Genomic DNA, 10,846 nt, shown 5'->3' on the forward strand with positions numbered 1-10,846 from the left:
ACATCCTTCATCACCCTCATTGATAGCTCCTTTTAACCCCTTAGCTCACTTTTATCCGTGCCTTCTTTCAGGCCACCATTTCCCAGGGAGCCAGCCTACTCCATTCTCCGTGTAAATTCCTCTTAAAACCCATTACATCCCTGAGGCCCCTGCTAACCTACATCAATATTAAGCCATTAAAGGCTAAGCTAACGGAGGGCTTCCCCTGGGTCTTCAAGTGGGTTTGCACCTGATTTTTTTTTATTTTTTTGTCGTAGAGCCTAATCCTACAACTGCACCTGTGCGAGTTGGCTCCGGGTGCCTGTGTGGAGGCCTTTTGACTCCTCTGAGGCTCCAATGTGACAATAGGGTCCTCCCTTAAGATGCAGTTGCAGAATCTTAGGTGCCTAACTCCCATTGATTTCAATTTCATGGGAGTTAATATGCTTAAATATCTTTGAGGATCTGGGCCGAAATTCCTCTGAGCTAGGTGTGCCCATATGTACGTATTACCAGGGCTGCCCGGGGGGAGGGGGGCAAGTGGGGCAATTTGCCCCAGGCCCCGCAGGGGACCCCACGAGAATATAGTATTGCAACTTTTTGTTATGGAAGGGGCCCCCGAAATTGCTTTGCCCCAGACCCCCTGAATCCTCTGGGCGGCCCTGCGTATTACACAGCACCAACAACACCTGTAACACTCAGTAAATAATATAAGTGCACTGTGGCAGCTTAAGGCAAAGGAGCAGATCTAACTCAGAATTTTTGGGCAGAGGCTTTTGCCAGTTTATAGCATAATGTCAGTCAGAGGCGCTGGAACAATTTGTACAGTGGGGGGTGCTGAGAGCCATTGAACCAAGCTGTAAACCCTGTATATGATGGAAATCACTTCAAGTCAGGGGTGCAGCAGCACATCCAGTACCCCTAGTTCAACCACCTATTAGGTCATTTTAATGTGTCCTTTTTTTTGTATTTATGAAAAAATAATTGGATGTGCTCACCAACGCAACAAAACATTTGGGCTTTGCAGATCTCCCTGAATTCCTCTGTATAGAAGACAGGGATCATTTTTTTAATACAGTTTGCACCTTTAAGCACTTCAGTACTGTGCTGCTTCTGTCTGTGTAGGTTTCAAGAGTCATTTCCCCTTGGCTTTAATTATTTGAATTGGTTTAGATCAGCTTGTTCTATAGGTCAGAACAGAAGCTGCATGTATACATGTGCAAAGAATGATTGATTGTCAGTCCAGGTTAAATGCATAGATAGAATTGTTCCAGCCCACAGGATTAGCAAAAAGCATTTGAAAGTCAATTGCATCAAACTAGATGGCTCAGACCCACATACTGTACATAGTACACTGCTTCCTTCCTCCTCCGTGTCTGTCATCTGGAAGATGAAAAATTATAAGGGCTGAAGCTGAAAGCATCATTAAATGTTAATCTGCTGGGGCTTCCTTAGTGCTACTGAGGTCAGTTTCTGTTTCTGAATATAGTGACAGATGGAGTGTCCTCTGTGAAATAACGCAGCTTTGCCAAAAGCCATCAGGACATGAGCTGTCTGTCATCCTGCACGTGCTCCCACCATGCGCCCTATTAACAATGAATGTGAATGGTGTGTGTGTGTGTTTAAGATGGAAATGTTCACATCCCTCTAAGCACACTTCTGAATTCTTCCTAAGAACAGATAGGTAGAAAAACACAGGCATGAATATTATGTATTGATGATAAATTAGGGAGGATAGGCTTTAAAGAAGAGCCAGTCATGAGCTTTTGGCCGCTGTAGGTACATCTACATTATGCTTTAAAGGCAGCGAGTCTTAGAGTCCAGGTGTTCAGACTCAGGCTTGTGGAGCTTGCGCTAAGACACTTAGGGTATGTCTACACTATGAAATTGGGTCAATTTTATAGAAGTCAATTTTTAGAAATCAATTTTATACAGTCGATTGCGTATGTCCACACTAAGCGCATTAAGTCGGCGGAGTACGTCCTCACTACCATGGCTACCGACTTACAGAGAGGTGCACTGTGGGTAGCTATCCCACAGTTCCCACAGTCTCCGCCACCCATTGGAATTCTGGGTTAAGCTCACAGTGCCTGATGGGGCAAAAACATTGTCGCAGGTGGTTTTGGGTACATGTTGTCAGTCGCCCCTCCCTCCATGAAAGCAACGTCAGACCATCGTTTCGCACCTTTTTTCCTGGGTTACCCGTGCAGACGCCATACCACAGCAAGCATGGAGCCCGCTCAGCTCACCGTCACCGCTGCTGTTGTGGGCAAGTCTACTGTGGGGACTGCTGTGATCCCAGTAGCCAATTCAATCCTTGATGTTCTGTTATCAAGGGTAGTGACTCTGGGAAATGTGCAGGCCTTTTTAGATTCTAGGGCATCATATTCCTGTCCTTTGTTGCTGGTGAAGAAGTCTTGCAGGCGTACAGTCCAGTCCAGTCAGCGCTGTAACACCCCATAGCACTTCTGTGGTTGACACATGTAACAGCTCCAGGGCTCTTGCTCTTTGCCTTGGCCGAGATACCTTGTCCTACCCACGCCTCCAAGCATTCAACACAGAAGCACTTGCAGCAACTGGCACAGCAGCAGCTCCTTGCCTTCGCAGCAGACGGTGCAGTAGGACTACTAACCGTCATCATCCACTGCTTCCACTGCAACTCTGCTCCCCAGCAATGAGCTAGGGGGTTCCGTACTGGTCCTCCTGGGTGCTGCGGGCAGCAGACAGTGCAGTAGGACTGGTAACAGTCCTTGTCGGACATATAGCTAGGCCGGGGATTCTGGGAACGTCTTCCATGCCCGGCTCCTAGCAACCTCCAGGGCATGGTGTATGGCTCCATCACTTCCCCTGCTCCTGTTCCCCAGCGACGAGCTCAGGGGATCTGTTCATGAAGCCTGGACAGTAGTAAGGAGCAATTCAGCTATAGGCTGAGCAAGTGCAGAAAGATGGTAGAATGTGCCTTTAGACGTTTAAAAGCTCGCTGGCGCTGTTGGTCAGACCTCAGCACAACCAACATTCTGTTGTTGTTGCTGCTGTGTGCTCCATAATATCTGTGAGAGTAAGGGGGAGACGTTTATGGTGGGGTGGGAGGTTGAGGCAAATCACCTGGCATCCGATTTTGAGCAGCCAGACACCAGGGTGATTAGAAGAGCATAGCAAGGCACGCTGTGCATCAGAGAGGCTTTGAAAACCAGTTTCATGACTGGCCAGGCTTCGGTGTGACAGTCGTGTGTGTTTCTCCTTGATGCAAACCTGCCCCCTTTGTTGATTTTAATTCCCTGTAAGCCAACCACCCTCCCCCCTCCAAAATAAAGTAACTATTGTTTTGAAACCATGCATTCTTTCTTTATTAATTAAAAAAAAGAGAGAGATAACGGATAAGATAGCCCAGGTGGGGTGGGGGAGGAGGGAAGGACAAGGCCACCTTGCTTATTGTAGCCACATTAAAAATCAAACTGTTTGAATGATAGCCTTCTGTGGCTTGGGCTATCCTCTGGAGGGGAGTGGCTGGGTGCCCGGAGCCTCCCCTTCTCCCCGCATTCTAGAGCGTCTGGGTGAGGAGGCTATGGAACATGGAGAGGAGGATAGGTGGTTATACAGTGGATGCAGTGGGGGTCTGTGCTCTTGTTGGCTTTCCTGCAGCTCCAACAGACACTTGATCGTGTCCGTTTGCTCCCCCATTAGCCTCAGCATCACGTCCTGCCTCTGCTGTTCGTGCTCACTTAATTCTTTCCTGGCCTCTGCCACTGAATGCCTCCATGCATTAAGCTGTGCCCTATCAATGCAGGAGGACTGCATGAGCTCTGAAATCATGTCATCACGAGTGCGTTTTTTCCCCCGCCTTCTAATCTGTGATAACTTCAGTGACAGAGATGATGGGGGAGCGTAGAAACATTCTACGCTCTACGATTCTGGGGGGACTGCATGATCACCTGTGCTGCTGACCAAACAGGAAATGAAATTCAAAAGTTCCCACAACTTTTTCTGTGTACCTGGCTAGTGCATCGGAGTTGAAAGTCCTGTCCAGAGTGGTCACAATGGAGCACTCTGGGATAGCTCCCAGATGCCAATACCATTGATTTGCGTCCGCACTACCCCAAATTCGACCCAGCAAAGTCGATTTTAGCGCTACTCCCCTCATGGGGAAGGAGTACAGAAGTCAATTTTAAGAGCCCTTTAGGCCGAAGGAATGGGATTGGTTGTTTGGACGCATTCATTTTTAAATCGACCTAACATGGCTAAATTTGACCTAACCCTTTAGTGTACACCAGGCCTTAGAAACAGCTGTGTAGATGTTTGGGTGCGGGCTTTGAATCTCTCACATCCTGCAGCCTTCAAATGCATTTTTAAATTGGTTTGTGCAGAAACATTAGGGTCTTTAAATTGTTGCTAAAGGTGATTTCCCTCAAGTTGAATGGCACCATGACTTTCCCACACTTGATTCAGGAATCAAACCTTGGAGGCTTACCCATTAATACAAAATATTTGAGGTCACTAGCTGACAGTCTTGGGAGTTTTACCTTTAATGAAGGAGAACTACATTGCTGTTTAGTTGGCTAAAATGTAAGAAAGGTGAATGGTCTTGCCTGGATCTCTAGATACACCCGTTTTGTAGTGTCTGTCTGGATTGCTATAACTTTTGCAGCATCCCTTTGTAATGTACTGTGGGGAGGCTGCAATGTGAAACAAACCAATACAGGCCCTCTCCACGCAGCACTACACAGCCTATTATTAGCAAGCCTGGGCGCAATTACTGCTTCAATTGCCATTTTGTGATGCTCGTTTGCCGCACTGAATGAGCTATGGATGATGAGCTCAGCACCTCCAGGCAGGTATTGCTCAGCACCTCCAGGCAGAGTTGCTAGCACTGTGACCTAAAGCCTGCCTATTGGCAGATGAGATGATGGAGAAATGAGTACTGTTAAAGCACTATGTGACTCCCTAGGCCAAAAGAAGTCCTGTTCTTTCACACAGTTATGTTGGAGAGCCTGCAAACCTGCTGGTTTCAGTATGTAAGGGGTGCTGTTCCTAATGCCCCTATGGAGTGCAGACAAGTTCCTCTGCTGCTTTAGATGGATAAGAGACTTTCTTCCCTTCCTGTCTCTAAACTCTTCTGTAGCGTTGCCAATACTGTTAATGGCTGTCCCTAGTCCAATCTTGAGCTGGCTGTGTTTTGATGGTGGGTGAAGGGTTACATGTATCATTCTACAGAGCGTCCTGAGGCTTGCAAAAAGGACTATATACATCAGCAAATAATAAAATTTCTTGAGTTTGCCACCCCGAGAGGACAGGCACACTCTGTTGAACTGATAAATAAGCCCAGCTGTTTCAACTCTGCGTGACCTTACTTAACTTCGCTATCCTGCAGAGTATGCAATTTACAGGAGCTGTGGTTATATTTGATAGGTTAATTGGGCACATCATTCTCTGGGCTTGATTTTCTTTTAAGGGCACAAAATGCTTCAATGCTTGTATAATTGTGTACTGTAAAAGTCAGCAAATCAGTCCAGAATGAACCTTTTTACTCTTTTAAATTGGTAAAGTTTTATAGAAAGCATTTTTCCATGCCAATAAGAGTGAGCCTACATATTCAGCCTCTTGTCTTCACTGAACTGAATAGTATCATGTCTGAAACAAATGGACTACCTAGCTGCACTTATGCACAAAGTAAGACTCTGAATGGATGTGGCCTTTCCACAACAGAAGCAGAGACTTGACTCTGAGAGGGAGGCTGTGTCATAGAAGCTGCAAAAGCTGTAACAAAATGATTGAAATAATAGAACACACTGACTTCTAGGAACTGGAATTATAAAGCCTGACTCTGTGTGTAGCCAATGATGCTTATGGAGGTTGTTCTGTTTTCTCTCTATCTTGGTATGTATGTAGCCCGTTACTGTTGTTCTAAAGTTTTTTTTCCCTTACTTAATTGGCCTCTCAGAGTTGGTAAGACAACTCCCACCTGTTCATGCTCTCTGTATGTGTGTATATATATCTCCTAAATATATGTTCCATTCTATATGCATCCGAAGAAGTGGGCTGTAGTCCACGAAAGCTTATGCTCTAATAAATTTGTTAGTCTCTAAGGTGCCACAAGTACTCCTGTTCTTTTTATTGTATCTGAGGCCTTGGCTACACTTACCCGCTAGTTCGACAGCTGGAAATCGAACTTCTGGGTTCGACTAATCGCGTCTAGTCTGGACGCGATAAGTCGAACCCGGAAGTGCTCGCCGTCGACTGCGGTACTCCAGCTCGCCGAGAGGAGTACCGCGGAGTCGACGGGGGAGCCTGCCTGCCGCGTGTGGACCAAGGTAAGTTCGAACTAATTCGAACTAAGGTACTTCGAACTTCAGCTACGTTATTCACGTAGCTGAAGTTGCGTACCTTAGTTCGAATTAGGGGGGTAGTGTAGACCTGGCCTGAGTTTCTCACAACCAGTAATAGAATTCATGCTAACAACCCTGTGAGTAGGCAGGAAGAACTATTATTCTCATTGTACAGATGAGAAACTGAGACACAGAAAGACAAACTTGGCCAAGCTCACACAGGAAGTCTGTGGCAGTGGAGGGAAACCAGGACTTCTGAGTCCCAGGTAAGCCTGGCACCTAAACCACTGGATCATCTTTCCTCCCATATAGACATATCTCTATTAGGATTGTGTGAGCCTTGCAGGGACTGGTTTATGATCTGTACTGTGCATTTCAGTTTTCAGGAGATTGAAATAAGCCAACTGAAACACGCCGCTGGGGAAATTCAGAGCTGTGAGCCACTGTGATGCCTCTCTGCTTCAGCAAGGGTGAGCTTTGCTGGTGATTAGACTGTGTCAGCTCCCTGCCACACCAGTCTGTCATCCTCACCAGCAAACTCCTCAGCACTCTACCAGTCTTCACCTTGCCTAGCAGGTAATAATCAGTGAACTCTCAATTTTAATTGTAAGCATGGAGGGGGAGCTGGAATGATTCCATGGGAAGGGGTTCGCTAGTGCCCCCTTCGTAGTCTTGGGGTGCAAGCTCCTCAGACTTTAAGGGGTGTAATTTGAGTCTCTTCTCAAACAATTTTTGCAAAAAATATATATTTTGTTTAAAAATAGCCACCCCACTGGGGGCATAGTGCCAATCCTGTGGATCTGTGACAACATCTCAAATGATCAGCTTATTCTTTGAAATATATAGCATATAGTTGCCCTTCTTTTCTTCACTGAAAATATCTGTAGTTATGCAACTTATCATGAATTTTGCTAGATCTTTTTAAAATCCCAACACCCTATTAATATAATCTGAGAAGTGAATCACCAGGCGGACTCTCTTGGTATGATTTAATTATACATTTATCCAAATTATATATCACCAGCTTTTGTGCTGACCAATCTGTTTAAATCCAATTGTAGTTTCTCATAGTCTTTTATAGCTTTTACTAACAAACAATTCAGGGCTTGTCTGCATGGCAAGTTACTGCATGGCAAGCCAGGGCATGAATCTACAGCGCCCCAGCTTGCTATGCAGTAATGTCCTATGTGGACCCTGTGACAGCACTGTGGAAGTCCCAGAGTGTGACTGGCTTACTACTACTTGCACGGTGTGCTAGGCTGCTCTCCAGGACATTCGGTGCACTGTAGCAGTGACCACACGGGGTGTTACTGCATGGCAAACTGGTACTTCATAGATTAATGGTTACCCTGGCTTGCTGAAAAAGTAACTCCTCAGGTAGAGAAGACCTGTTGTTTGTCACCAACAAACTTATCACTTGATCTGCTTTTAATCTAGAACAAGAGTTTGTGCTTAACCTGCAGCTACGGATTTTCCTCAGTAACCTCCTATAAAGAACTTTGTTTAAAAATAAAGGGATTGAAAATCTATTTGACTATGTATAGTGTGCAAATCACACACACACTCTTGCAGGATCAAGGTCTAAAAAGATAGACAAAGGAAAAGAAAAGGGATGCAACATAAAGCACAATGAATTAGATGATTTTGGCCCATGTCTTGTTTGCTCTTTAACATTTAAATGTGTGTTATTAGAATGTCCTCTGTTGCTCCTTTTTACAGCTGTTATTAGCTGTTACTTTTCAAAGGTGTAATGGTAGGATTGGGCTTTAAAGATGGATTTGAGCGTGAAGAGAGTGTGGCAGTAAAAATACATCAGTGAATCCCTATTGGTATCCCTGACATGATATTAAAATCATGGCAGGATGAGCTATTAAAATTCATATGGAAACATAAAAGACAAAGGGTGAGTTCTAAAGTTCTGTATAAGCCTACAAAGTGGAATAGAGTAGCTTTCCCTAATTTGAATTGTTGTTGTGATGTATCACAATTAAGAGATGTGACTAGCTGGGTTAAGAATCGACCATCCAAACACTGGGTAAAACTTGAACAAGACTGGAGCCCAACTATAGCTATTTAAAGTAATTGTTGGGTTAAAAAGACCAAGAGAGATACAGGATCTTTATATTATTTACATTATTGTATTTTCCAAATTTACAAGTGAAACATTTTATTGTGAAATCTGGATACAAGATGACTCTATCCAGACCTTTAGCCACATTGGAGGAGTTGACCCTGGAACAAAAGGTTTAATTTCTAAGGCCTGGTCTACACTACGATTTTAGGTCGAATTTAGCAGTGTTACCTCAATTTAAGCCTGGACCCGTCCACACGACGAAGCCCTTTTTTTCGACTTAAAGGGCTCTTTAAATCGATTTCTGTAATCCATCTCCAATGAGGGGATTAGCACTGAAACTGGCCTTTCCGGGTCGGATTTGGGGTAGTGGGGACGCAATTCGACGGTATTGGCCTCCGGGAGCTATCCCAGAGTGCTCCATTGTAACTGCTCTGGACAGCAGTCTCAACTCAGATGCACTGGCCAGGTAGACAGGAAAAGGCCTGCGAAATTTTGAATTTCCTGTTTGCCCAGTGTGGTGGAGAGCCCAGGTGAACACGCAGAGCTCATCAGTACAGGTAACCATGATGAAGTTCCAGGATCGCAAAAGAGCTCCAGCATGGACCGAACGAGAGGTACGGGATCTGCTCACCATATGGTATTTAAAAGGGTGTCATAAGGAGGAGGGAGAAAACTTGTTCACCTTAGCCTCTAAGGATAGAACCAGAAGCAATGGGTTTAAACTGCAGCAAGGGAGGTCTAGGTTGGACATTAGGAAAAAGTTCCTAACTGTCAGGGTGGTTAAACACTGGAATAAATTGCCTAGGGAGGTTGTGGAATCTCCATCTCTGGAGATATTTAAGAGTAGGTTAGATAAATGTCTATCAGGGATGGTCTAGACAGTATTTGGTCCTGTCATGCGGGCAGGGGACTGGACTCGATGACCTCTCGAGGTCCCTTCCAGTCCTAGAATCTATGAATCTATGAATGGGGAGACGAATCAGTGCTAGCTGAACTCTGTTGCAGTAAACAAAATGCCAAAACATTAGAAAAAGTCTCAAAGGGCATGAAGGACAGAGGCCATAACAGGGACACACAGCAGTGCCGCGTGGAAATTAAGGAGCTAAGGCAAGCCTACCACAAAACCAGAGAGGCAAACGGAAGGTCCGGGGCAGAGTCGCAGACATGCGGCTTCTACGCAGAGCTGCATGCCATGCTAGGGGGTGCAGCCACTACTACCCCCACCCTGTGCTTTGACTCTGTCAGTGGAGAATCACGAAACACAGAAGCGGGTTTTGGGGATGAGGAAGATGATGATGAAGACATTGAAGATAGCTCACAGCAAGGAAGTGGAGAAACCGGTTTCCCAACAACGAGGATACGTTTTTCACCCTGGACCTGGGACCAGTAACCCCTGAACCCACCCAAGGCGTGCTCCCAGTCCCTGAGGGCACACAAGGCACCTCTGGTGAGTGTACCTTTGTAAATATTACACATGGTTTAAAAGCAAGCGTGTTTAATGATTAATTTGCCCTGGCATTCGCGGCCAGTACAGCTACTGGAAAAGTCTGTTAAAAGCTTCTCTGATGCGCACCGCACCCTGCTGTGCTCTTCTAACTGCCCTGGTGTCTGGCTGCACGTAATCAGCAGCCAGGCGATTTGCCTCAACCCCACCATAAATGTCTCCCCCTTACTCTCTCAGATATTGTGGAGCGCACAGTAAGCAGTAATAACAATGGGAATATTGGTTTCGCTGAGGTCTATCTGAGTCAGTAAACTGCACCAGCATGCTTTTAAACATCCAAATGCACATTCTACCACCATTCTGCACTTGCTCAGCCTGTAGTTGAACAGGTCCTGACTACTGTCCAGGCTGCCTGTGTATGGCTTCATGAGCCATGGCATTAAGGGGTAGGCTGGGTCCCCAAGGATAACTGTAGGCATTTCAACATCCCCAATGGTTATTTTCTGGTCTGGGAAGAAAGTCCCTTCCTACAGCTTTTGAAACAGACCAGAGTTCCTGAAGACGCAAGCATCATGTACTTTTCCTGGCCATCCCACGTTGATGTTAGTGAAACATCCCATGTGATCCACCAGTGCTTGCAGCAGCATTGAAAAGTACCCCTTGCGGTTCATGTACTCGCTGGCTTGGTGCTCCGGTGCCAAGATAGGGATATGGGTTCCATCTGTTGCCCCACCACAGTTAGGGAATCCCATTGCAGCAAAGCCATCCACTATGACCTGCACGTTTCCCAGAGTCATTACTATTGATACCAGCAGCTCTTTGATTGCCGTTGGCTACTTGAATCACAGCAGCCCCCACAGTAGATTTACCCACTCCAAATTGATTCCCGACTGACCGGTAGCTGGCGTTGCAAGCTTCCACAGGGCTATTGCCACTCGCTTCTCAACTGTGAGGGCTGCTCTCATCTTGGTATTCTGGCACTTCAGGGCAGGGGAAAGCAACTCACAAAGTTCCATGAAAGTGCCC

Source organism: Trachemys scripta, chromosome 1 (assembly GCF_013100865.1).
Source record: "Trachemys scripta elegans isolate TJP31775 chromosome 1, CAS_Tse_1.0, whole genome shotgun sequence".
In the NCBI taxonomy this organism is placed as follows: domain Eukaryota; kingdom Metazoa; phylum Chordata; order Testudines; family Emydidae; genus Trachemys; species Trachemys scripta.